This window comes from Bos grunniens, chromosome 6, assembly GCF_055505025.1.
Source record: "Bos grunniens cultivar Pamir isolate PY7600 chromosome 6, Bosgru_T2T1.0, whole genome shotgun sequence".
Taxonomy (NCBI): Eukaryota; Metazoa; Chordata; class Mammalia; order Artiodactyla; family Bovidae; genus Bos; species Bos grunniens.
In genome coordinates this window covers 75,404,792-75,430,074 of record NC_141170.1, presented here as the reverse complement: position 1 = coordinate 75,430,074, position 25,283 = coordinate 75,404,792, and the positions used below count along the sequence as shown (strand labels likewise).

Genomic DNA, 25,283 nt, shown 5'->3' with positions numbered 1-25,283 from the left:
AAAAAGCCTATAGTACACATGTTTGTGGAAGCAGTGAATGAATGAATATTGAGCCATTCAACTGAATGCCATGCAGGCAATGCCATGTAGGAAATGCCATGCAGCTGCTACATCTTTGTAAAGAAGAAATTGTTTCAACTTGGTGGTAGTGGTGGTGGGGGTAAGGGACAGTTAAAGAACAATCTGGGTTCCTTCTTAGGATCTCAAGATCTGAATCTGTTAATGGAATTTTAGGACTGTCAGAGGGAAAATTACTTGTGTCAGACACTTTAGAGAATCTATAGCATCAAAAAATCTCAAGGTAGCATTTTTCAAACAAGACTTCAATAATTCTAAGATATTTTTTTAAGTCTTGTATTAAACTTGGATGATATAAACATGATATATTGTAAGAACATGACAATTTATAATTGTGTAATATGAGGTTTTAGTACCAATATTAGTTTTTATGTAATTCTTGTAGTTATTGTGTGCTGATGAGAAAGAAAAGAAATGGAGAAATTTATTTGATACATAAATATTGCTTTAATGTAATGTGTAAGCCAAATTACATCAAGGTGCACTGCATGAATAAAGTACTCAGTATTGCGAAGAGCGGAAAACAATGGAGGAATTTTTATTCATGCTACTTTAAAAATAAGCCAAAACTGTGCCATAGCTCATCAATGCCATATTCTCATTACAAGAATTTAGTTTCAGCAAAATAGCATCATCCGTTACAGTGCATCATGCTGTTAGTTTTAGATTTTCTTTGTTTGCATTTAATTTATAAACTTATTTTTGCTTTACATTATATAAGAGCTTTAAACACAAATATTTAAGAAAAAGGCATAACAAAAATAACTTAGTATAATGATAGAGTCCTGAGAGATTATTTTCTTTAAAATAACTCACACTTTATTCAGGATGGGAAAAGACTGTGTTAATAAACTAAGGATCAGGGTGTAACAAGCTTACTTGGGAATAAAGGCTTCACTGTCAGAATAAAATGATTTATCTCTTAGTCTAGCATGTGATTACATACACATATACCACACACACAACCTCATACACATAATCCAGATATATACCACAAAAAAACACAAGACACACTTATACCTGTATGTACAGTGATACTCATGTACACACAAATATATATGTACCTGCATGTATCACAAATAACCCCATGCACGAAGGAAACATGCATACATATACACACCCTTCTTCCATACATTTATATCAGCATTCTATACAAAGAAAATTAACACAAACTGAGAAAGCGAGAGTTAAGCACAGCATTTTTAAGAAGGAGGCCTCAGACTGCCAAGCTACCAACATCAGTTCTGCTCCTTCCTAGCCAAACAGCCTTGGACACTCCTATTTAATGCTCACTCCCTTACTATCTCGGTCATTAAATTGAAAAACATAGTGAGTACCTAACTTGCAGAATTGTTCAGGGAATTAAATGCACTATTGCATGTTGAGAAATATAACAGTGTGTTAGCACACAGGAAGAAATCAATAAATGATGACTTTTTTAAAAAATACACACATGCACACACAAATACAGAGGTCTGTGTTGGAATCCTATGAGAGTTGTGACACTAAAGAGAGTTTTTCCCTTCACAGTCAGAGAAAGTGAAAAACCTGGGGGTCATCCCTAGCATCTTGCAATCCTTCATTGCCCTCATTCAATCTATCAGCAGCCTTGTTGACTTTTTTCCCTCTGAAACTCTAACAGATTGATGCCTCTCTCTATACCTCATGTGGGCTAAAGCCAGAGGCTTATAACTGCTTTCCCTACATTTATTCTTTTTTCCTCACTGAGACTATACAGCCCTTTTTCAAAAAGCATGCATGACCATGTACTTCCCATAATACTTTGAGTCCCTATTGCTTTTAGGGTAAAGCTTTGTACAATCTACCCCTGCTCTACCTCTCCGTCTTTCCAGCTGGGCCAAGACACTGTTCTATACTCTGTGATGCTCCCCTATTGAAAACCGATGGTCTATTTTAACCATTGTCTCTTCATCACATAGTAGAACCTCTCCAAATGTTGATTGGCTAGATGAAAAGAACACAACACTGCTTTGACACTTCAGCAGAGGGATGTGAAAGATGGTGCCCCACAGGAAAGACAATGATGCCTGATATGGTAGGATAGTACCCCATGGTACATTTCAGTGTCTGGTGAAAATCAGTAGCATAAAGTGGTACTACTATGGTATGCCACTGATGGTTCCTCATCAGTGTATGTTGGGAGTGAATGTAACCAACAAAATTGTCGGCAATGCCCAATGAACTAATGGTTTTCAATAAGGGAAAACAGATTAAGAGAATAGATTTTTATTTGCTTGTTTGTTTATTTGTTCGAAATCTGTGGTTTCTGAAAATACTTACCTGTGAACACAAAGGTGATTCCTCCTAGATTTTCTTAGTTATATGTAGTGGAATCATTATAGCAGAATGGAAGGGCCATAATATCCTGCAGTGTGGTTGCTATATAGCTGTATCTCACTTCTTATCAAATGAAATGAAAGATGTGTGCTGGTCTGGTTCCCTGGCTTGCACACTAAAACAACAACAAAAAAATTAAACTCACATATCACAATTTTGCAAATTATTGAGGTCACAGATCCATACCCAGAATCAACACAGTTTCACAAGTCACTTAGTTCTGATCACAGAATTGAATGAGGATAAAATGTCATAGGCTCATCAACTTTAGTTTCCCTTGAAGTCAAGGAGACATACTCACGAAGACCAGGTGCTCTAAGGAGGTTGAGAATAACTTATTAAGTTTGAGAGGCTGCTCACAAGTTTCCTAACATATGCTCTTTTTTTTGATATGAAAAGCATCGATGATTTTTACCTAAATATGCTCAACTAAATATGTATTCAATTTGCCAAATATTAGTCAGTTTCCTCACTATATTCCACTACAGACATCATCTTATAGTGTTATCATAAATTGAATTTCTGTTAAGAATGTGTCCTTTTATCCATTGTCTTATGTTATTTTTTCTAACATCTCAAACTCTTATTTCTGGTGTATAGCCAATTCAAAGTAGTTCCAATACTCCATTTTTGTGTATTAACCTCATTTTCTCTCTAGCTTAACCTCATCCTGTAAAGTAGTTAACAATCTGATAACTAACAGCTGAATGCACTGGTAAACTCTGATATTTCAGTAATTCCTCTGTGAACTTTCTTGTAAAATGAACAATCTCCTTGCAATAAAAATGATCCTCCCCAGTTATTGTTTTGTAGATTTTCAGAAACAAGGAAATGTTCTTTTTTTTTTAAATAGGGGAAAAATAGTGGATTTTCTTTAACTGACTATGTGCATACTTATTCATGAAAGTTATTGTGAACACTATATATAGATTACTGATTTGTTCAGAATTTGACACGTTTCCCTTTAATACTAAAATAGTAAGATAACTGTTTTCTTCTTGTTGTCACTGCATAATTCTACAGAATTTGGGAATCAGCATTCATATTACTACAGAGAAAAAAAATGGGTGACATTTATTTAGATACTGTTCATCAGATTTTTTTGAAAGTAGGCAGCATTTGATGATTTCCTAAGAATTATTGTGTTGTATGATCTGGTAATTTTTTTCACATAATATTTAACTATTCTTCAAGTAGTACCAATAATTAATACAGCCTTTCATTTATTCAATTATTCAACAAATATTTACTGTGGAATTACCATGAACTAGGTATTGTCTCAGAGAAGGCAATGGCACACCACTCCAGTACTCTTGCCTGGAAAATCCCATGAACAGAGGAGCCTGGTGGGCTGCAGTCCATGGGGTCACTAAGAGTTGGACGTGACTGAGCGACTTCACTTTCACTTTTCTCTTTCATGCATTGGAGAAGGAAATGGCAACCCACTCCGGTGTTCTTGCCTGGAGAATCCCAGGGACAGTGAAGCCTGATGGGCTGCCATCTCGGGTCGCACAGAGTCGGACACGACTGAAGCGACTTAGCAGCAGCAGCAGGTATTGTCTAACAGCTTTATTGATTGTTATGACTGACAAATAATAAACTACATTTATTTAAAAAGTGTACAATTTGCGAGACAGCAAAAGAGACACTGATGTATAGAACAGTCTTTTGGACTCTGTGGGAGAGGGAGAGGGTGGGAAGATTTGGGAGAATGGCATTGAAGCATGTATAATATCATGTATGAAACGAGTCGCCAGTCCAGGTTCGATGCACGATACTGGATGCTTGGGGCTGGTGCACTGGGACGACCCAGAGGGATGGTATGGGGAGGAAGGAGGGAGGAGGGTTCAGCATGGGGAACACATGTATACCTGTGGCGGATCCATTTCGATATTTGGCAAAACTAACACAATATTGTAAAGTTTAAAAATAAAATAAAATTTTTAAAAAAAGTGTACAATTTGATAAAATCCGACACACACGTATCCCTGTGAAGCCAGCACCACAAAAAACAACAAGCAAATCCATCACCCCCAAAAGATTCATTTTAAGCATGCCATCATTCCATCCCAATTCCCATCACCAGAACCCCACTGATCTGTCAATAAAGATTAGCTACATAATCTAGAGTTTTATATGAATGGAGTTATAAAGTATTTAGTGATTTTTAATTTCTTTTTTCTTTCCCTCAGCACAAATTTTTCTTTTAGATTCATCCACATTTTTGAGTGTATCAATAGCTCAGTCATTTGTACTGTTGAAGAGTAGTCCATCGTATGGATTTACCACAGTTTATTCATTCACCTCTGCTGGACATTTGGGTTAATTCTAGATTTTAACTTTAATAAATAATGATGCTATGAACATTTAAGTCTTTGAATGAACTTATACTTTCAGTTTTCTTAGGTAAATGCTTAGCAGTAGAATGACCATATAGTAAATATACATTTAAATTTTTCAAAATTGCATTTTTTTTCCAAACTGGTTTTAACATTTTACATTCCCAAAATCAGTATATGAAATTTCACTTGCTTTTCATCCTCACAATGTTTCATATGGTCAGTCTTAAATTTTAGCTATTTTAATATAGGTGCAATTGTATCTTATTATGGTTTTTATTTGAATAGACTGAAAGCCCAACATTGAGCAACTCTTCATGTGCCTTTTTGCCATTCTTGTTTTCTTCCTTGGTGTAGTATTTATTCACATATTTTCTCACTTGTTACTGGGTTACTGGGTTTTTTGTTCTCTTGTTTTTTAGTTTGAAGAGTTATTTATATAGTCTTAGCACAGTCTTTTACTGGTATATAATTGGCAAAAATTCTATTAATCTGTAGGTTTTTTTTTTCATTCTCTGAATGATAACCTTCAAGGAATAGAAGTTTGTATTATTGATAAAGTCAAATACATTAATATCAATTTTCCTTATATTGCTATATAATTTTTTTAAATTTTATTTTATTTTTAAACTTTACAATATTGTATTAGTTTTGCCAAATATCGAAATGAATCTGCCACAGGTATACCTGTGTTCCCCATCCTGAACCCTCCTCCCTCCTCCCTCCCCATACCATCCCTCTGGGTCGTCCTAGTGCACTAGCCCCAAGCATCCAGTATCGTGCATCGAACCTGGACCGGCGACTCATTTCATACATGATATTATACATGCCTCAGTGCCATTCTCCCAAATCTCCCCACCCTCTCCCTCTCCCACAGAGTCCATAAGACTGATCTATACATCAGTGTCTCTTTTGCTGTCTCGTACACAAGGGTATTGTTACCATCTTTCTAAATTCCATATATATGTGTTAGTATACTGTATTGGTGTTTTTCTTTCTGGCTTACTTCACTCTGTATAATAGGTTCCAGTTTCATCCATCTCATTAGAACTGATTCAAATGTATTCTTTTTAATGGCTGAGTAATACTCCATTGTGTATATGTACCACTGCTTTCTTATCCATTCATCTGCTGATGGGCATCTAGGTTGCTTCCATGTCCTGGCTATTATAAACAGTGCTGTGATGAACATTGGGGTACATGTGTCTCTTTCCCTTCTTGTTTCCTCAGTGTGTATGCCCAGCAGTGGGATTGCTGGACCATAAGGCAGTTCTATTTCCAGTTTTTTAAGGAATCTCCACACTGTTCTCCATAATGGCTGTACTAGTTTGCACTCCCACCAACAGTGTAAGAGGGTTCCCTTTTCTCCACACCCTCTCCAGCATTTATTGCTTGTAGACTTTTGGATCGCAGCCATTCTGACTCGTGTGAAATGGTACCTCATAGTGGTTTTGATTTGCATTTCTCTGATAATGAGTGATGTTGAGCATCTTTTCATGTCTTTGTTAGCCATCTGTATGTCTTTGGAGAAATGTCTATTTAGTTCTTTGGCCCATTTTTTGATTGGGTCATTTATTTTTCTGGAGTTGAGCTGTAGGAGTTGCTTGTATATTTTTGAGATTAGTTGTTTGTCAGTTGCTTCATTTGCTATTAATTTCTCCCATTCTGAAGGCTGCCTTTTCACCTTGCTAATAGTTTCCTTTGTTGTGCAGAAGCTTTTAAGTTTAATTAGGTCCCATTTGTTTATTTTTGCTTTTATTTCCAATATTCTGGGAGGTGGGTCATAGAGAATCCTGCTGTGATGTATGTCGGAGAGTGTTTTGCCTATGTTCTCCTCTAGGAGTTTTAGCAATTTTTCCTGTTGTTGCTATTGTATATAAGAAGTCTCTGCTTCTTATATACAATACAATTTATGCACAGAGAAGTCTCTCTGTGCATAAATCACAAATATTTCCTCAGTTTTTTTCTTAGAAGTTTTAAAGTTTTAGGTTTTCTATTTAGGTCCATGACCCATTTTTATCTTCTGTACGTGGTACAATGTATGGACCAAAGTTTTCTCATTGGAGGCACATAAATATCCGTAGTCCAGAATAACTTGTTGAAAAAACTATGTTTTCCCCTAAAGTGCCTTTGTATCTTTTAAAAAAAAAATAAGTTGTCCATATAATGCAGACCTATTTCTGATCTATTTTGTCCCACTGATTTATTTATCTTTATATAAATACTAAACTGCCTCAATTACTATAACTTCATAATAAGTCTTGGCGCCTTTCCTTTCAAAGGTGTTTTGACTATTTTGAGTCCACGCAACGTCAGAACTTTAGAATTAATGTCTCAATTTCTACAAGATAGAATGTTGGGATTTTGATTAAAACTATATTAAATCTATTGTTCAATTTAGAGAAAATTTGTATTTTGACAATATTGAGTCTTTAGAACTATGAACATAGCTTGTCTCCTTCTAATTAGGACAACTTTATCTCAGCAGTGTTGTATAACTCCCATGTACAGTTATTACACATAATTTTGCAGATTTTTTTCCCTGTTTAATGTGTCTTCATACTATTCTAAATATATATTTTTATAATTTTATTTTATAATTAAAATTATTTTATAATTTTCATAAAAATACAAATACAATTGAATGTGGTTTTTGATTATGTATACTGTACCATGTTAAACTCACTTATTTGTTCTAATAACCTTTTTGTAGATTTAATATTTTCTACACAGATCATCATGTCCACTAAGAGTAAAGCTTCCTTTCCAATCTAAATGTTTCTATTTGTTTGTTTTCATTTTGCCTTATTATACTTATTCAGACACACATCAATATTGAGTAGAAAATATACCTTCCATTATTCTCATCTTAGTGGTTAAACCTCTACTTTTTCAATGTTGGTTGTGATGTTAACTAGAGATTTTTCTTAGATACCCATTACTCAGATTTGAAAGTTGCCTTCACGGCTGAGAGTTTTGTAGCTGTTTGCTGTTGTTGTTTAAATCAATAAGGATGTTGGGACCTGTCAAATAATTTTTTTCATGTGTTGAGATGATTGTATGATTTTCATTTTTGCTTAGTTAAAATTTAGATTGATTTTCAAGTGATAAACCAATATTTCCATTTCTTAGATAAATCTCATTTTGCATATTTTCCTTTGATATTTTGCTGGGTTCTATTTTCTTAAAGTTTTTAAATAATTTTTGCACTAATATTCATTGAAGATATTTGTATACAATTTTATTTTCCTATAATGTTCTTGCATGGCTTTTGAACTATAGTATTACTGGCCCCATAGAATGAGTTGGGAAATGTTCCCTCATCTTCAATTTTTAATAGAGTCAGTGTAGAATTGCTGGGGGTGGGTAGGGTAGTGTTTGTTTTTTCTATTTTTTATTTTTTAATATAGATTTATTTATTTTAATTGGAGGCTAATTACTTTACAATATTGTATTGGTTTTGCCATACATCAACATGAATCCACCACAGGTGTACACGTGTTCCCCAACCTGAAACCCCCTCCCTCCTCCCTCCCCATACCATCCCCTCTGGGTCATCCCAGTGCACCAGCCCCAAGCATCCTGTATCATGCATCGAACCTGGACTGGCGATTCATTTCACATATGATATTATACATATTTCAATCCCATTCTCCCAAATCATCCTACCCTCACCTTGTTTTTTTTTAATGCTTAGAAGAATTCAGCAATTAAGACATCTGGGTCAATAATTCTTTTTATGACTAAAAATTTATAATTGAAGTAGATACAGTTCTATTCAGGTTTCCCAGTGGCACTAGTGGTAAAGTACCCACCTTACAATGCAGGAGACACAAGAGCTGCGGGTTCAACCCCTGGGTGTGGAATATTTCCTGGAGGAGGGAATGGTAACCCACTCCAGTATTCTTCCCTGGAGAATCCCATAGATGGAGGAGCCTGGAAGGTGCATAGCGTCCCAGAGAGTCAGACATGACTGAAGCAATAATTCTATTCAGGTTATCTATTTCTTTTTGACTGAGATTGGTAGTCTTCATCTCTTAAATAATGTGTCTGTTTTATCTAAGTTAGTAAATGTATTGGTATAAAATTATTCAAATCATTCATTATAATTTTAATATCTGTTGAATCTGTAGTACTATCTTTCTTATGTATAACATAATAAATTTGAGTCTTCTCTCTTTTCTTTTTCAGTCTGTCTAGATGTTTATCAATTTTATTCATCTTCTCAAACAACCAGCTTTTAGCTTTATGATTTTGCTTTTATATATACTGTACTTTTCAGACCAATTACATCTTAGAAGTTAATAACTTTTGATAAGATGTGAACCATATGAATAGTATCTTATATTTTTGCCCTATTGGCTACTCTTTCTGGTCCTCTTTATTTCCTGGTGTCGATCCATATTTTGATCTAGTCTTCTTTTTTATCTGCTTGAAGTATTTCCTTTAACATTTTTATTATCAGGGTATTCTATTATTCTAGCTTTTGTATGAATGAAAATTTCTTTATTATATACTTATATTTTAAAATACAAAATTTTTGATTTACAGCTTTTATTTCAATTGGTATTTTAAATTGTATTGTTTCTGAAAAAATATCTTCCATTATCCTTACTTGTGTTCTTCTGTACATACTTTTTTAAAATAATTTTTTTTTCAATTTACTAAAATCTGCTGACGTAGAACAGAAGTTTCCATGTGCTGTGTGCACCTGGTTTCCTTTATAATTTATATCTTATCATTACTATGGTACATTTATTACATTTATTGAACTGAGATAGATGTATTATTATGATTAAAGTCAACATTTTATTTAAAATTCATTAATTTTTGCTTAACATCTTTTTGTTGTTGTTGTTTGAGGATCCCCTCCAGGATATCATATTGTATTTATTCTTGCTTTTCCTTTGGATTATCTTGGTTCTGATAATTCACATACGTTTTTCCTATTCTTGTTGATTTAAAAATTTTTCTTTACCATTCAGTTCAGTTCAGTTTAGTCACTCAGTCGTGTCTGATTCTTTGTGACCCCATGGACTGCAGCATGCCAGGCCTCCCTGTCCATCACCAACTCCAGGAGTTTACCCAAACTCATGTCCATTGAGTCAGTGATGCCATCCAACCATCTCATTCTCTGTCATCCCCTTCTCCACCTGCCCACAATCTTTCCCAGCATCAGGGTTTTTTCAAATGAGTCAGCTCTTTGCATCAGGTGGCCAAAGTATTGGAGTTTCAGCTGCAACATCATTCCTTCCAATGAACACTCAGGACTGATCTCCTTCAGAATGGACTGGTTGGATCTCCTTGCAGTCCAAGGGACTCTCAAGAATCTTCTCCAACACCACAGTTCAAAAGCATCAATTCTTTGGTGTTCAGCTTCATAGTCAAACTCTCACATCCATACATGACCACTGGAAAAACCATAACCTTGACTTAGACAGACCTTTGTTGGCAAAGTAATGTCTCTGCTTTTTAATATGCTATCTAGGTTGGTCATAACCTTCCTTGCAATGAGTAATCATCTTTTAATTTCATGGCTGCAATCACCATCTGCAGTGATTACAGAGCCAAAAAAAAAAAATAAAGTCAGCCACTGTTTCCTCATCTATTTGCCATGAAGTGATGGGACTGGATGCCATGATCCTCGTTTTCTGAATGTTGAGCTTTAAGCCAACTTTTTCACTCTCCTCTTTCACTTTCAACAAGAGGCTCTTTATTTCTTCACTTTCTGCCATTAGGATGGTGTCATCTGCAAATCTGAGGTTATTGATATTTCTCCCGGCAATCTTGATTCCAGCTTGTGCTTCCTCCAGCCCAACATTTCTCATGATGTACTCTGCATACAAGTTAAATAAGCAGGGTGACAATATACAGCCTTGACGGATTCCTTTTCCTATTTGGAACCAGTCTGTTGTTCCATGTCCAGTTCTAACTGTTGCTTCCTGATCTGCATATAGGTTTCTCAAAAGGCAAGTCAGGTGGTCTGGTATGCCCATCTCTTTCAGAATTTTCCAGTTTGTTGTGATCCACACAGGCAAAGGCTTTGGCATAGTCAATAAAGCAGAAATAGATGTTTTTCTGGAACTCTCTTGCTTTTTTGATGATCCAGCGGATGTTGGCAATTTGATCTCTGGTTCCTCTGCCTTTTCTAAAACCAGCTTGAATTTCTGGAAGTTCATGGTTCACGTATTACTGAAGACTGGCTTGGAGAATTTTGAGCATTACTTTGCTAACGTGTGAGATGAGTGCAATTGTGCAGTAGTTTGAGCATTCTTTGGTATTGCCTTTCTTTGGGATTGGAATGAAAACTGACCTTTTCCAGTCCCGTGGCCACTGCTGAGTTTTCCAAACTTGTTGGCATATTGAGTGCAGCACTTTCACAGCATCATATTTTAGGATTTGAAATAGTTCAACTGGAATTCCATCACTTCCACTAGCTTTGTTTGTTGTGATGCTTCCTAAGGCCCACTTGACTTCACATTCCAGGATATCTGGCTCTGAGTGAGTGATCACACTAACATGATTATCTGGGTTGTGAAGATCTTTTTGTACAGTTCTTCTGTGTATTCTTGCCACCTCTTCTTAATATCTTTTGCTTCTGTTAGGTCCATACAATTGCTGTCCTTTAATGAGCCTAGCTTTGCATGAAACGTTCCCTTGGTATTTCTAATTTTCTTGAAGAGATCTCTAGTCTTTCCCATTCTCTTATTTTCCTCTATTTCTTTGCACTGATCACTGAGCAAGGCTCTCTTATCTCTCCTTTCTATTCTTTAGAACTCTGCATTCAGATGCTTATATCTTTCCTTTTCTCCTTTGCTTCCAACTTCTCTTCTTTTCACAGCTATTTGTAAGGCTTCCTCAGAGAGCCGTTTTGCTTTTTTGCATTTTCTTTTTTCGGGGATGGTCTTGCTTCTTGTCTTCTGTACAATGTCATGAACCTCCGTCCATGGTCTATCAGGCACTCTATCAGATCTAGTCCCTTAAATCTATTTCTCACTTCCCCTATAATCATAAGGAATTTGATTTAGGTCATACCTGAATGGTCTAGTGGTTTTCTCCACTTTCTTTACCATTGGTTTTGAGAAATTTGATTATGTTTTGTTTTGGTGTTGTCTTACTTAAGTTTTTATTTTATTTTCTAACTTGGAGTTTGTTGAGCTTCAATAGTGTTCTTTATGTTTATTTTTAAATTGGAAAATTTGAAAAATCATTATTACCACAAATGATTCTGTGCCTCACTCTCTCTTTCAGGGACTCAAATCGTAGTCCTTTCAAATGCGAGCATATTCAGCTGATTTGATGTTTATGGTTTTTTTTTTTCTTTGTATTCCTTTCAATAATTGTTACTGGTATATCTTTAAGTTTACTACTAATGTTTCTTTGCAGGGTTTAATTTTCCATTGATTACATAATGTGTGTTTTTATTCTCACACTTTATACTTTCATCTCTAGATTGTGATTTTGATCTTTTAAAAATAGGCATTCTGTATTTCTACATATTATGTTCAATTCTTTAGCTTTATGAACATATGCATTACAGTTATAATACTTGTTTTATTATCCTTGTCTACTAATTCTGACATCTGTGTCACTTTTGTGTCAGTTTCAAATGATTGAATTTTCTCATTATCACAAGTCATGTTTATCTGATTCTTTGCATGCCTTCTAATTTTTGATTGTGGCCACACATTATGGATTTTATTTTAATGGGTGTTGGATTTTTATGTGTTTATTTCTATAAGTATTTTTGAGCTCTGTTCTAGGATACAATTTGTATTCTACATTGGAAGCAATGTAATCCCTTCAAGTGTTCATTTTGGGGTCTTTTTTGGTTGGGTTTTGCTTGCTTGTTTTTAGGCAGGACAGAGCAGCATTTGATCTAGGAATAATTATGACAAACCTAGACAGTGTGTTAAAAAACAGAGACATTACTTTATCAACAAAGGTACATATAGTCAAAGCTATGGTTTTTCCAACAGCCATGTATGGATGTGAGTGTTGGACCATAAAGGAGGCTGAGCACCAAAGAGCTGAAGCTTTTGAACTGTGGTGTTGGAGACTTTTGAGAATCCTTTGGACTGCAAGGAAATCAAACCAGTACATCCTAAAGGAAATCAACCCTGAATATTCATTGGAAGGACTAATGCTGAAGCTGAAGTTCCAATACTTTGACCACCGTTCCAATACTTTGACCACCTGATGGGAAAAGCCAACTCATTGGAAAAGAGGCTAATGCTGGGAAAGATTGAAGGCAGGAGGAGAAGGAGATAAAAAGGATGAGATGGTTGGATGGAATCAGCAACTCAATGGACAAGAGTTTGAGCAAACTCCAGGAGTTGGTGAAGGACAGGAAAACCTGGTGTGCTGCAGTCCATGGGGTCACAAAGAGTCGGACACAACTGAGTGACTCAACAACAATAAGGAACTATTCCCTACTTCTAAGACAGACCCTTCTGAGTATTCCACCCAGGGCTTTGTGAATTGTTTTTTGTTTTGTTTTTCCTTCTCTTTTACCACTTTAAGATTCTCTCTTAATACTGGAGGACCTCATGGATCTTCTTCTTTTGTATTATTCACCTTTATGCTGTTATCATTTGTTTCCATCCATATGCTGTGCTGTGCTTAGTCACTCAGTCATGTCAGATTCTTTGAAACCCCATGGACTGTAGCTCAAACAGGCTCCTCTGTCTATGGGGATTCTCCAGGCAAGAACACTGGAGGGGGTTGCCATGCCCTCCTCCAAGGGATCTTCCCAACCCAGGGAATGAACCCAAGTCTTCTTCATTGCTGGCAGATTTTTTTCCAAATTTGTATCTCTAACTTGTATATCTTTTCTAAAATACATATTTGATATATTCAATATATTGTTTAAAATGGTACTTTAAGCATAATAATTAAGACAATATATTCAAATCTGAATCATGATCCTCTTTTTTCTTTTCAGAAATCTGCTCTTCTTGAAATCTTTCTCATCTCAATTAATGGTAACACCATCCTTCCAGTTTCTTATGCTCAGAACCATGGAGAAATCCTTGAATCAGTTTTTGTTATACCCTCTACTGCTTTAACAAATCTGCTGATTTTGTTTTCAAACTATATCCAAAAACTATTTTTCTCCACTTCCTTTGCAATCAATATTATCTCATACCCTTGATATTATCTACTTAAAGACTCATTGTTATCTGTATATAATGTAAGACTACTTCCTTAAACAGAAATATTACAAATGAATTAATTTTAATAGGAAGCATGTATCACAATGAAATCCACAAATAAATTTAAAAGTATAGAGCACCCACAAGAGCTATATATCTTAAGATTCAGAGACTTGACAAATTATTTCCTCAAACAATTTGAATAAGCATTTTATTTTGAAATCATTTTAGATTTACAAGAAATTTGTAAAGATTGTTTGAATTATACATTTACACTACTTACCCACTTTTAGTTTCTCCTAATATCATTTTCAGGAAAGGCAATGGCACCCCACTCCAGTACTGTTGCCTGGAAAATCCCATGGACAGAGGAGCCTGGTGGGCTGCAGTCCATGGGGTCGCGAAGAGTCGGACACGACTGAGCTACTTCACTTTCACTTTTCACTTTCATGCTTTGGAGAAGGAAATGGCAACCCACTCCAATGTTCTTGCCTGGAAAATCCCAGGGATGGCGGAGCCTGGTGGGCTGCCGTCTCTGGGGTCGCACAGAGTCGGACACGACTGAAGCGACTTAGCAGCAGCAAAATCATTTTACACTATCATCTTACATTTGTCTAGACTAACAATCCTATATTACTCTTTAACTATACTCCAGTTGTTATCTGAATTTCGCCAATTTTTACATTTTTCCTCTTGCTTCTGTTCTAAGATCCAAATAAGAACTCTATATTCAGTTGTCATGTCTCCTGGTTTTATCTGCTCTGTGACATTTTCTTGGTCTTTCCCAGTTTTTCATTACCTTAATGGTTTGGAGCTATACTGGTCAAGTATTTTATAGAATATTCCTCAAGTGTGGCTTATCTTATATAGTCTCATAATTAGAATGTGGTTATGAGTTTTGGGAAGAAACACCACAGAGGTAATGCCTTTCTTATATCACATCAGAGAGTATATGACATTCGCATGATGTCATTGATAATATAAATCAATATATCTACAGGATTCTGCACTACAAAATTACTATTTTTTTTCCTTTTTATACCCTATTCTTTGGAAGTGAGTCAATAAGTCCAATCCACCCTCAATAGTACATCAACATTCTGTAAGGAAAATTTGTCTATTCACCTCCATTAATTTATTTCGTCATTTATTTATATCATTATGGACAGAGTTGTATTTATTTTATACTTTGGATTATAACTCAAAATTATATTATTGTTCAAATTGTTCTAGCTTTGGCCATTGAGAGCTCTTTAAGCTTGCCTTCTATGTTCATTTGATTTTGGGCCACTTCTTTTCTAATATTTCAGACATTTTACTTTCAAAGAATAAACAAAAATAACAGCTGAAAAATATTTAGATTTTTCTAACACTATGCCCTTTATGAAAGCAGAACATTTGTCATTGGTTTCAATTACTTACTACAGCAAAGATGCCTGGGGATAGCTATTTAATTGGGTTAAGATGCTCTGTTAAAGTGTTTCTTTTCAGTCTAGCTCAAGGCTGTCTGATGTTTCTGAATTTCCCAAGGCCAATCTACATAATTTCTTTGAATTCCTTACTCTTTTATAGACACCACTGGTATACAGCAGAACACAAGCAAATATATCTAAACATGCCCTTTCTTACATTACTGTGTATATTGATCTTGATGTAATTTTTTATATTTAGTTGTACTATTCTTCAGGGAAGCTTTAATTTTCCAAAACATTTTCTTTTAGCCAATCATAGATAGAAAATGAGACACATATAAAAGATAAGTTATATGTTACAATGGTTGATGGGAAACTCTAAAGTGAATTAGAAAATAAAAGCACATATGGTCAATAGTTTTACATTTGTATCTTTTCTAATGTTTTCATGGTTCATAACATATGAAGATTATTAGGAGCCAAATCACGACTATATGTGTGTGTGTGTGTGTGTGTGTATGGTGGCTCAGTGGTAAAGAGCTTCCTTGGTGGCTCAGTGGTAAAGAATCTGCCTTCTGATGCAGGAGAAGCTGGTTCAACCCCTGGGCTGGGAAGTTCCCCCAGAGAAGGAAATGGCAGCCCATTCTAGTATTCTTGCCTGTAAAATCCCATGGACAGAGGCGCTTGGTGGGCTACAGTCCATGGGGTCACAAAGAGTTAGACATGACTTAGCAGCTAAACAACAAAAACAATATGTATGCATGTATGTATGTATGTATATGTGTATATATATATATGTATATATATATATATATATATATATAGTGAAGTCACTCAGTTGTGTCTCACTCCTTGCGACCCCATGGAGTGTAGCCTACCAGGCTCCTCGGTCCATGGGATTTTCCAGGCAAGAATACTGGAGTGGGTTGCCATTTCCTTCTCAAGGAAATATATATATATATATATATATATATGTATGTATATATAAATATCATGTGTATATATACATAAAACAAATATGGATTTGTAATATGAAAATTTTACATGGGTAAAATCTCTTGCATAGTGACTCATAAAATACAATATAATATTTAATATTAAACTAAGTTAATAAATCAATATTGGCCACAGTCATTATATATATTTATTATTTTTATATATACTTAGAAAGTTTTCCATTAAACTGTATAGTTACCTATATTAACATCACACAACACATTTTCAGAATAGACCTTTCTCCCATACCATTTTATTTAGTCAAATGCTTTGGTTAATATTAACATTAACCAATTCCAGATGTCAACAATTAAGTTCAATGCAACAAAAACATTTAGTCAGGCACTTTCCTCAGACTGAGAATAAGAAGACTTTACATAAACATGTGTAGTGGATTTTGAGTCTATCTTAAGATAAAATAGTTGTGTTTAGTGACTAAACATATCATTACACAGATGCCTGATCCTCTTTTGCAGCTGTTCTTGCTGCTTTGGGTCTACATAGCCTCTCTGCTTGTCTTTCTTGTGGCTCTCACTTAGTGCTGCACTATTTGGGGGGAAATCTGCAGATAAGGGGTTCTGGCTGATTTTGTAATGTGCCTGCAGAAAGCTAAGCTTGCATTGCAATGAGGTCAGATTTCATTTCTAAGCAAGGTCACACTCCCTGGTTGGTAGAACTCCAAGGAAAATCAAAGTGCTGACAGAAACATCTAAAAGGTGGTGATTCAGTAGGTGGCACTCTTTCCTCCCTGCAAATCCTGTTGTCAAAGCTCAGGTTCAGTTTGCCTTTGAGTCGATTTCCATGTCTTCTTTTGACCATTAGGGAATCTAGTATAGAACAGTTTATTTGGGGAGTGGTGGGAAGGCGATTTTGGCTTGTGGTTTCCCTCAGAAAACAAGGATTTGCCTTTAATCTCTGTGTCCTAGATATACATGACCTCTGGAATTTTGTTTTGCTTTACCTAGAATTTTATCTTTAAGAGCTGGGATAACTGTACAAGCATATATGATGCTGAAAACCTTTATTCTGCTAGGAAAACATTTTCTTATCTGCATATGAGTTTTCTATTTTCTGATTATTTATGAAATTCTCAGTTCCCAGAGTTGCATAGACCACAAAATTAGGTTGCCTTGTAGAAGCTTCAAATTTTAATGACTACTAAAATCTACTATAGAAATACTGATTTCTTTGCTCTTTCTTCATGAGCTTGAGACAGCACTTTTAGCTTTTATTAAACTGAATGTCAACTAGGATCCAGAGGATAGATTTATTAATGTATTAGACGTCTTTCCAAAACTCTTCTTTCCTCAAATGTAAAAATAAAACCAAAAATGAAGCTGATGCTTTTCCACAACAGAAGTCAGATTGGTGCACGTTTATCCCCCACTTTATATAGAACATGCTGAAACTACTTTGAGAAACCATTCATAATGTCTCATTTAGACTGAAGACTAGTGATGGAGAAATTAGAACTCCCTGCTTACCCAGTAACACAAAGAAAGTGCTTGACAAGACACACAGAAATAATCTGAGTTGAAAAAAGAAATTGTAGTTTCTCCTATCAGATTATTACATTTTCTTTTTAAATGTTTCTCCTTTCTCTTTCTCTGCTGACATTATTATCTCTGCTTGTCATGTGACTTGGTTTTTGTTAAAGTGAATAAAGACTGTCAGGTGTGATTGAACTTGGTACTTACAAGAGCAAAGGAGTGTAAGTAAATTCATTTGAGGTTCTATTATTTCAACCTGGAGAGTTTTTCTGGGTGTGAGGGTTTGATCTTTACTGAGTCCCGACAGAATTTTGTGAAGTAAAAATGAATTCACACACATTCACAGGTTCACATGTACACATATGTATACACACACACACACACACACACACACGCTGCAGGGTTCCACTGAATCAGATCAACTTGATTAGCTCCAAAGAGAAATAAAAGATACAGATTTCCCAAGAATGTGATAAACCATTTCTTTCCTCTAGCAATGTTGTTTGAACCCCTTAAAGAGTTTTATTTGGACCCCCTCAAATCCTCCCACCAATTAAGTTTTAACACACCAACCATTGCCAACCATAAACTCCAGTCACAAAATTACATGATCTGCAAATCTCCCTAAACTCCTTTGGCTCCTATTCCTAGAACAATACTGTGCTGTACATAGTATTAATTGTTTCTGATGACAGGGATAATTTTAGAGAGAACTTGGCTGGCTCCTCTGGTCTCCTTATTTGCACTTCTTTGTGACAAGTTCTGGAAGAAGCCAGGCATAGATGCTGTGAATTCCCCTATAAAGCTAACTCACAGTCCTGAGGTAATATGCCTGCATGGGAATCCTGCATTCTTTACTCTTGTTTAAACAGGTCAGAAAATGCAAAGCCGGCTTAACTGGCATTGTTTGTATTTGACTCGATAAAGCTTCAATCATCTTTGCATCTTATGATATAGAGATTTGAACAAATCTTGACCACAAATAAGAAATAACAGCAGGTTCTTATAGCTTGAGAAGATGAAAAAAATCATGTTTATATAGTGAGACACAACATCATATCAGAGTGTATTGAATAATCACCTCCATGCTCCCTTGAACTTTCCTTTCTAGCAAATCACTTATGTTCAAGCTTTTGTACATTCTTTTCTTTCTCACCAAGATGCTTTCCCAAACTCCTCCCTAATCCACTTTCCTACCAGCAAACTTTTATTCCTCTTTCAAAATCCAGGGCAGACATCAACTCATTAGAGAAGATTTAGTTTACTCCCCACCAAGGCAACTGACTTCATCTCTTTATTCCCTGATCAACGACTAGGCTTCATTAATTGAGTCTCCAGGGCCATAAAAATCCACACTACTAGAGGATGGTGATTAACACTGTCTTCTATATAGATGGCACCTTTGAAGTTGTGCAAAGAGGCAGAACTTGCCTAGAAACTACCACAATGCCCGCCACATAGAACCTACTCAATATAGGTTGCTTGAATTGTATTTGTCTAACATAAAACCAAGAATTTCAGTCATGAATATGCTGGAGTTGAAATGAACTTCAGATGTCATTTGATTCAAACCACTCAACCTATAGATGAGGGAAAGACCTTCCAATCTATGAACTGACTGATTTTTGCACTGCTAGTTGGCGGCAGATTGACTTGAATTAGAACCCAGTTCTTATGAAGTCATCCTTTCTGCAGCAGTGGACTGCCTCACAAAGTGCTAAAATAAAAAAGCTACTCTTCCAACAGGGGCATATTGATAGCATAAAATCCCACCCTTGGAAAGCATCCCCATCGGGAGACTCGCATTTCTTCCAGTGTGTTAGATGCCTGTGGCTCTAACTAAATTGAGCAGTCTCTTCGTCTGTTTTTTGTTCTTGGGTTGAATAGGGTTTTGCTCTCTTTTCCTTGTAAGATCACAGAGTTCTTTACAGGTACTAACTAGGCCTCATGACACTCTCTGTGGAAATGATCTTATTATTATGACTAAAATGGTACTGAAGGGCGGGATCCCTCCGCTCTGGGGAGAGCAGCGCTGGACGGTTGAGTTGGGGTGACTGAGGAAATCCATCCGCGTCGCCGCTGCCGCCTCCGCCGCGGAGGAAGACAGGACCTGCCGCGGAGGAAGACAGGACCTGCCGCGGAGGAAGACAGGACCTGCCGCGCTCCTCTAGCGACCCTTCGCAGACTCCCACCGCCACAGGCCTCGGGCCAGCGGCAAGGAGCTGCCTCCCCCAGCCCCCGTCCCGCGGCCCCCAGTTAAAAAAATAAAAAATAAAATAAAATGGTACTGAAGACATTTAAGGTGTTAACCTAAAACTGAAGAAAAGGCATCAAGTAGTGCATCCCAGGTTCCTGGTACTGAAAACACTCCAGTGCCAAGAGACTTGACAGTGTGGCCTGAGGCAAACTGAAGAAGCAGAATAGCAATCTAATAAGGATACATTTTGTTCATGTTTAATAATTATATCAAGTAAAGAGTGATGATTTTCCTAAGAAATATACACATCTGGGTGGAATTCAAAAGGTAGTGCTGTGACCAAGGAAAATCCAACCTCCTCTTTCTCAGAGACCTTGTAGGCAAGGTCACTCATGGAAGACTTGACTACAATGTGTGGGGAAACTGGAATTTTATAAAACATGTAATAGAATTTATGGAGAAAGAAAGACAGGTTAATGTTGGTTGAGTCAGAATCAACTCTAACCTGTCAAAACTTTGTAGGAGAATTTGTCCAACAGGTATGAGAAATGTAGAGTGCAGACTCAGAAAAGAGGTCTGAATGGAAGAGGGTACCTGAAAATTCACTCGCAAGACAGGACCCATGACATTATATCATGTCTAAGAAGGAAAAAGGGCAGAGAAAGCTGTGGACTGATCTTTTTTTTTTTTTTTTTTTAAACTTTACATAATTGTATTAGTTTTGCCAAATATCAAAATGAATCCGCCACAGGTATACATGTGTTCCCCATCCTGAACCCTTCTCCCTCCTCCCTCCCCATACCATCCCTCTGGGTCGTAAAAATATGGAACGCTTCACGAATTTGCGTGTCATCCTTGCACAGGGGCCATGCTAATCTTCTCTGTATCGTTCCAATTTTAGTATATGTGCTGCCGAAGCGAGCACTGGACTGATCTTTAATCTTCTAATAACTAACACTGACCTTTGCTGGTGTTTTATATCTTTAAAGGAAAAGTTATGATATATATTTGTGTTATCTATTAATAAATAGTAATGTTTGTCTCATATTTTATAATTTACAAAGTTGGTCTTTAGCACTTTCCTATGAGGAAAGAATCCATTCTTCCCATTTTTCAGAAAAATAAGTTATATGTATTATGCATTTGCTGTCACATGGGCAAGTAGCAAAAACCATGCTTTCTGACACCTGTTGCTATTCTCATTTCAAGCACTGTTTATTAACATCTTATTTTTAACACCAATTCTCATTTTTCTCCTACATTCTTTCCCTAAAAAGTTTTCATTCCTGTGGAAGGCAAAATGGATGATTTTATGATCATGGATGATTTCGAAGAGAACAAATTGAGTTGAAGGGCTGAGATCTTTGCCCAACCCCAAGAAGTATGTGTGTACTATGAAAATGGAGACAGAAAATGCAAATTATCTTCTGAGGCACTTTGATAGTGAAACAAAGCAATATAAGACTTTCTCCACAGGATTGGATAAGACGTTTTTCTAACATAAAAAAGATCTGAGAATTGTTAGGAAAATGATTATATAATGTATTAGAAGAAATGGAAAAATACAAGAAGGAAAAGGAAAAACAGAAGGAGAGAGTCCTTGAGGAGACAGGAGAAAATGGAATCAAGAAGATTAGCTTGGAAAAGGAGGAGGGCCATAGAAAGGAAGATCAAAGTCTACCTAAAGTTGGAGAAAAGTACAGAATGGTTACACTAGGGGTATTGATAAACAATGTTGGAGAGAAGAGAAGAGAAGTCACTAGCCCCAAATAACTTCAGACTTTTCCAAAAAAAAGAAGACGTAAGGAGGAAGGGAAAACAAGATCTATACTGAATTACAAAAAATGTTTAAAAGGAACTCTTGTCAATGTTACATGACACCAAAGGTGGTGAGTAAGACAAATTTAATCTGTGGCTTAGTGGTAAAGAATACCCTTGCAGTGCAGGAGACACAGGCAATACAGGTTCAATCCCTGGATTGGGAAGATCCCCTGGAAAAAGAAATGGCAATCCACTTCAGTATTCTTGTCTGAAAAATCCCATGGACGGAGGAGTGTGGTGGGCTACAGTTCATGGGGTTGCAAAGAGTTGGACATGACCTAGTGACTAAAATGACAAAAATTTAAAAATGGAGTCTTGGAATGATTGAGAATGAATCTAACCCATTGTGTCCAGTCTTTGGCATCTAGTTATCCTTCCTTAGTAAAAGGAAATAGAGTTCTTTGGAGAGATGACTAATTCCAAGGGGAGGAGGTAGGTAAAGATAATGCAAGCCAAACTAGAATATCTTGCTATGCCTGAAAATAAAAAATGCTCAAAAAAAAAAAAAAAAAATGGACATGTAACAGTACAAAGGAGGCAGATTGAAGTGGCTCCCAGGAGGCAAATCTGAAACAGTTTGAGCATCAGCATAAATGATGTTATAATCCATTGAATAAAACAAGAATACCCAAACCCATACTGATCATAAATGAATTAAACATTTAGGGAGAGGGTGAAACAAAATGATAGCTAATAAATATTTTAAAAAATAAAATAGCAAAATCACCATTGTGCAGTCACTATAATAATAATGGAATCAAACAGAAATCAATAATGGGAGCCTATCACTAATGTGGGAGAATTTTCTGAGAAATATAATATTTACCAGGTTTTAAATTATCTCCCCGCAAATTATTGATTAATTACAGGGAAAGTGGTAACTAAGTGGGAAAACATGATAGTCATCACTTTAACCAAGAAATCAGTTAAAATTACCCAAAACAGGACAAACAGATTGACATTCTGAGTCTCCTAATGTGATGCTCTGAGGACACATAATTACATCTGTGGCATTTCTGCCTGAAAATGCACACCTTAAATCTAATCATTAGAAAGCGTTAGACACACCATATTGAGGAAGATTCTACGACATAACTGCTCTGTATTCTTCAAAACCATTGATACGATGAAAGACAAAGAAAGGATAAGAAACAGTTCCAGATGAAAGGAGACTAAAGAAACATGACAAGTCAATTAAATAGATGTGCTTGCATTGAATCCTGATTCAGAAAAAAAAAAAAAGTCTATGAAGAACCAATTGGAAAAATTTGAAGACTAGCTGTAAATAAGAGTATTTATTAATATTTAATTTTCTGACTTTTACAACTTTACAATTATTACATAAAAGTGGTTTTGTTCTTAGGAAGTATAAACTAAAGCTTTCAGAGGGCCTAGGTTTGATCAGTATAATTTGCTCTCAGGTGGTTCAGAAAAAAAAAAAAAAAACTAGAATGCTTATATCAAGAGGAAGAAAATGATTTAAAGCAGATGTGGCAAAATGTGAGCAATGTGTAAATCAGGGAAAAGGGAGTATGAGGTTCTTAATGCACTTTTTGAAATTTTCCTGAAAGTCTGAAATTATTTCAGAGTGAAAATGAGAAAATAATCGCATTTGCCACCAAGCTAGTACAGTAAGCCCTCTACATATGAACCATCAAGTTGAAAACTTTCAAAGAGGTGAATGTGTGTTCACGTGTCCAGTCATGTAAGTTAGCCATCAGTGTCTAATGTGAATAAAATTGCAGCTTGCCTTCCATTTCCTATTGCTGATGATCCTTCAATTCTACTGTCTCCCACCTCCTCTCCCTCCTCTAGTCAGTACCACTTCTTACCTGTTCACTCAATGCTAGCCTTGTATGCCAGCTGTTGTACTTACTGCACTACTGTACTTTTCAAGGTGCTGTAAGATTAAAAATATTCTCTTCATTGTGATCATTTGTTATGTATTATTTATGTGAAAAATATGATAAAATTATAATAGTACTAATAGGCGACTGTGTTAGTTGTGTATGTGGCTAACTTTATTGGACTTACAAAAAAATTGGACTTATGAATGTGCTCTCGGAACAGAACTCATTTGTATTTCCATACTTACTGTAAAAAATGAGCACATATCAGACATCAGGGAGAGGTACTAGAAATCCAGAGTGCTAAGACACAATTTCTGGTCTTGAGTGGTTCCCAGTTTACAGCAAGGGACAAAGGACCCAGCACTCAAGACACTGCAGTCAGTGCTGGGTTGAGGCGAGAAGTGGAATGGGTTTACACACAACCCTTATGCTGGAAAGTGAGGTCAGAAAGTAGGTGGTTCATTTCACTTATCTATCAAAACTTTCAAAGAGTCTCCTGGTGCTTACCAAAACAAACAAAAAAGACTTCAGTGTTTTAGCTCAGTGGGTTTTATCTACTCTGGCAAACTCAGTTGAATTGTCCTGGCTGCCTCTCAGATACATTCTGAGGCCATGGCACATGCTGAGGTACAGGAGCAGCGCCTGGCACGGCACCATGGATCTGGGATCACTGTCCATTATTAGTTTGCTAGGGCTGCTTTAGCAAAGTACCACAAACACTGTGGCAGAAACAACAGAAATCTACTGTCTCACAGTTCTGGAAGCTGGCAGTCTGAAATTATGGTGTGAAGAGGGTTGGTTCCATCTAAGGGCGATGAGGGAAAATCTGTTCCATACCGGTCTGCTAGTTTCTGCTGGTGTGCTGGCAATCTTTGATGTTCATGGCTTGTAGATCAGATATCATGCTGATCTCTGTCTTTATATTCACCTGGCATTCTTCCTGTCTGTGTTTGTCTCTGTGTCTAAATTTCCCCTTTTTATACCGAATCAGTCATATTGAAGGAGGGCACGCCTTCATGCCCTCAACTCTTCTTGATCACTGGCAAAGACACTATCTCCAAATAAGGTCACAAACACAGGTACAGGGGGATTCGGTTTTAACATCTTTTGAGGGGACATAATTCAACTCATAACACTGCCTTACCATGACATTTACAGCTCTCAAAGAATTTCTCCCAAACTATCTTTTCAATCTTATTTCCTATTCCTCCCTATAAAAACACCTATTCTAGATAAGCTGCTATAAATGCCCTTGGAATACTTTGCCCCTAGATCTGATCATGGCTAACACATTCTTCTTCCAGCCTGATTGTTACACGTTGAGTTACTCCCCTAACACATCATGGGACTTGGTTCTGTTTGTGGAATTTGTACTTTGATATTATTTATGTGTTTACTTATTTATAGTCTATTCTTGCCACTAGGTTGTATGCTATGTGAAGGCGAGCATTCTGCCTGACAGGGTGACTATCGTAGCCTCACTGCCAAGTTCAGTGTCTGGCACATAGTAGGTGCTGAGTATTAATATATCTGCAAGTGTAATGAAGACAGGGGCCATTTCAGTCTCTGTTATATATCTTTTTCTTA

The 25,283-nt window shown here is 36.3% G+C and overlaps 2 long non-coding RNA genes and 1 other non-coding gene across 11 annotated transcripts in view; 1 reads left to right on the top strand and 2 right to left on the bottom strand.

Moving 5' to 3' along the window:
• LOC147370894 (uncharacterized) overlaps window positions 1-25,283 on the top strand; it is a 124,842-nt gene that overhangs the window by 51,280 nt on the left and 48,279 nt on the right. For 3 of the 9 annotated variants that reach the window (XR_015165531.1, XR_015165535.1, XR_015165536.1), the window contains 2 exons: window positions 13,720-13,759; window positions 14,246-15,759. The exons of 2 other annotated variants lie outside the window; for them this stretch is intronic. This is a non-coding gene — a long non-coding RNA (uncharacterized LOC147370894). Of the gene's footprint in view, window positions 1-3,864; window positions 3,990-12,754; window positions 14,074-14,245; window positions 15,760-25,283 lie in introns of those variants that run through there. 4 more of the 9 variants (XR_015165540.1, XR_015165538.1, XR_015165539.1 and 1 more) reach the window with 4 other exon arrangements.
• Window positions 17,320-23,088, bottom strand: LOC147370895 (uncharacterized). The gene is made up of 2 exons (XR_015165546.1): window positions 19,983-23,088; window positions 17,320-19,938 (listed from the first exon to the last, which is right to left on the bottom strand). It is a non-coding gene; the product is annotated as an uncharacterized LOC147370895 (long non-coding RNA).
• Window positions 20,844-20,950, bottom strand: LOC147370896 (U6 spliceosomal RNA). The gene has a single exon (XR_015166338.1). It is a non-coding gene; the product is annotated as a U6 spliceosomal RNA (small nuclear RNA).